Genomic DNA, 3,625 nt, shown 5'->3' with positions numbered 1-3,625 from the left:
GGAGACGGTGTTTTCCTGACAGCCCCCCTACAGGCCTGAGCAGAGGAGGTATACTCCTCTTTGGAGATAGCACCCCCCTTCCACCCGGTATACGCTGCCTTTTTGGCGATCAGGCATTCCTGAACGCCCTTGGTGAGCCAGGGGGGCTTTTGGGCTTTTGGGCACTCCTGGCCCCCTTGCTTTTTGATGGGATGGTCACCCCTTGGGCCCTGAGTATCGTCTCCTTAAGGAACGACCACTCATCTTGGGCACTGAGTTCCCCTGCCCTTGAGAACCCCAGTGCCTCTCCCACTAATCTCCTCAACTCGATGAAGTTGGCCCTCTTGAAGTCTAGGGCTGCTGCCTTGCTGCTGGCCCTTGACACCCTGCGCTGGATGGTAAACTCCAGCAAGCGATGATCGCATCATTTCATCAGAAATTAAACAAAACTATTGACCAGAGAGAAAAAGGATCATTTATAGTGGATTTTCTACACTGAAACTCTAAGGGAGATGTGTTTTATCATTGTCTCTACTACAGATTTCCTATGTAACTTTGGACAAGTCGCCCTAATCTCTCTGTGCTTTATGAAGATAGTGATTAGTAGTAGCGTTATTTCTATACTCCCTAGTCCAGCCAACAACAGGTCCGATGAAATGTCACAGAAACTTCTTAGATTTCCATTTTAGCTACTTTTCCATTTAATGGTATCTTCCTTTGACTTTGTATTGTGTATAAAGTTCTACTTCTTCCTTCAGAGCTGTGTAGTCATTCCCTTTTGTGTATTAAAACTGAAAGGGAATGCCTCCAGGCGAAAGGAGAGTAATAAGTCTGCTAGACTTTTGTGTTCAGAAATGGAGTCTGATTTACGTGCCACAGTCTGGGAAATGCAGTAATTCAAATTTCCTTGATAAAGTGAGAAAAGCATGTAAATTATAGAACAATAACTGGGATCTTTAAAAAAATGAAACTAGTCTGCTTTATCACACTCTCTTTGAAGGGGAAATGACAGTAGTATTTATTTAACTATCCCAACTAATAGATTAATCCTTCTTTCTAAAATGGAGTATGTCTATTTTCTTATACTAGAGCAGGGGTTGGCAACCCCCTGCATGCATGCCATTAGTGGCACATGGAGACATTTTCCCTGGCATGCCAGGAAGTGTGCAAGAAGGGTTTTTTTAAAATGTTTTATTAAGTTCCTGCTCTGGGCTCTTTAGAGCAGCCACAGGTCCTAGTGCCACAGCAGGCACTGAGGGCAGAGTCAGGAGAACACAGGCAGGGATACTGTCTGTGTTTTTCTGACCCCACCCCCTGTCCCTGGGCTGCACCCTCCAGCCCAGGCTGGCCCCTGAAGGTTCCCAGTGGGTGGGCAAGCCCAGGCTGCTGCAGCTGCAGGGGGGAGGGGCGGGCACACTTGGATACCCTGCGCACTTGCAGCCAGCCCAGCCTCAGGCAGGTAAGGTTCTTTCAAGCTGCTTTATTCATTATTGCCTGGGTTTGCAGGGGAGGGGGGGAGGCAGATCGAGACCCCCACAGTTCAGGAGAGAGTGGGGTAGGGGCAGGGCAAATCATTCATCCCTACCTCTGCCTTGCTTCCTCCTGCACTGTGGGGATTGTCCCACAACTTGGCCCTACTGGGGCCCCGTTCCCAGTGAATCAGGCCCTGGCTGGGCTGGGCTGGGTCGTGGGACAGTTGGAGCCCGATGGCTTGTCCAGGAGTGAGGGCGGCTGTGTGTCAATCAGAGCCCAGCAGTTCCTCCAGAGGCATGGCGTGGGGCAGCAGAGGGGGGGACATGTGGGCCCCTGGTCTTTGCATGGTGCGAGGGCACTACACCTGTGAGCTAGGCTCGACCTCTGCACCTTGCTGCCTCTGATGTTTTGAAAGTGGGGTGGTGTGGTGCCATTTGCCCTGCTGCCCAGCCTGCCCAGTGGCGGATGCATGTGGTACCGTGCCCAGCCAGCCCAGTGCCTTGGCTCCCCGGTGCCATGCCTCTAGGGGAGCCACTGGGCTGCATTGGGCTCTTCCTGGGGATGACCTGGGGCAGGCATGGGGGATCCCAGTGCCTCCATCCCCTGTGGTTCCAGCCCCCAGCTCCAGGCCCCCTGGGGTGGTTCAGGGTTGGGGCCGGTGCAGGTCTGGGGGGTGGCAACACATGGGGACCACCAGGCAACAACCCCAAGCACAGGGGAAGGAGCAGCTGCATGGGTGCACCAGGTCCTGGCCCCAATTCCTCTGCCTATGCTCATGGCTCAGGCAGACAGATGTCCTGTCCTACCAGGGTGCTCAGGGAGAAGCAGGCTTGTGGGGAGGGACTGTGGGTTGGTTGGCTTGGATGGGCCTTTGGGAAAGCAGGGGCTGGGAGGGAAGTGAGGCTGCCTCGGGGCTCCGTGGGCTTTGGCTACAGTGCGTGGGGGCACCCAGTGGCACCCAAGGTGAGGCCCAGCCTTGCCTGACCCACGCATCTCCACAAGGATAGGGCACAGCCATCGTGCCTGTGAGGGGATGCTGCCTGGCCAGGGCAGGATGACAGGCTTGGAGGGGCTTTGGCCTTAGCCTCCCTGCTTGCCAGGCACAGCACAAGTGGGGCAGAGCTGCCCCCAGTGCAAAGGCCTGGGCTCGGGAGCTCCTGGGAACAGCTGTAGCAGCTGACCCAGCCTGCCCAGGTCTAGCCTTGTTCACCCACAGCTCCCCTCAATGGGCCAGGGCTGGGCGAGGCCCTGTGCAGGGCTGCTGTCTGCAGGCTCCCAGCCTCAAGCACTGCCTGCAATGGCTGTTTCCAGAGCCTGTGGCTCTTTTTCTTTTTCCTCTCTCCCCTCCTTTTTGTCTTCTTTATCTTCTCTTTCTTAGTCTTTCTTTTTCTCATTCTCACCACAACATGCATTTTTAGAAAATCTGGTATTTACCGTTAAAAAAAGAGACAATATTTATGATTACTAACTATATTAATATGCAGTGCATCTTGCCATATACCGCCCCCCCGCCTTCATTTTGTTTTTCTGGGATGCCAGCACTCTGGCACCTTTCAAGGTAGACATTGTGGTTTTTTCAGCACTCTGGCCCAAAAACATTGCCTAACCCTGTACTAGAGTATGATTCATAGATTCATAGACATTAGGGCTGGAAGGACCTCAAAAGATCATCGAGTCCAGCCCCCCACCCCAGGGGCAGGAAGTCAGCAGGAATCATAGGATCTCAGCAAACTAAACATCCAAATGTCTCTTGAAGGTGTTCAAAGTAGGTGCTTGAACCACCTCTGGCAGCAGTCTATTCCAAACCTTGGGGGCTCAGACAGTGAAGAAGTTCTTTCTTATGTCCAGCCTGAAACGGTCATGGAGGAGTTTGTGACTGTTCAACATTGTCATCTGTTGGGGCGCTCTGGTGAACAGACATTCCCCCAGATACTGGTGAGGACCCCTTATAAACTTATAGGTGGCCACCAAATCACCCCTGAACCTGCGCTTTTCCAAGATGAAGAGTCCCATGGCTCTCCTATGCACCCTGTCAAGCTTCTCCACAACCTTTTTGATTTGTGGAGCCCAAAACTGGATGCAGTACTCCAGCTGCAGCCTCACCAAGGCCGAGTACAACAGGAGAATGATGTCCTGGGATTTGCTTGAGAAGCATCTATGGATGCAAGCCAGC

The sequence above is a fragment of the Gavialis gangeticus genome, unplaced genomic scaffold, assembly GCF_001723915.1.
Source record: "Gavialis gangeticus isolate Ggan-Ray unplaced genomic scaffold, GavGan_comp1, whole genome shotgun sequence".
In the NCBI taxonomy this organism is placed as follows: Eukaryota; Metazoa; Chordata; order Crocodylia; family Gavialidae; genus Gavialis; species Gavialis gangeticus.
Note: the sequence above shows the minus strand (reverse complement) of the source record.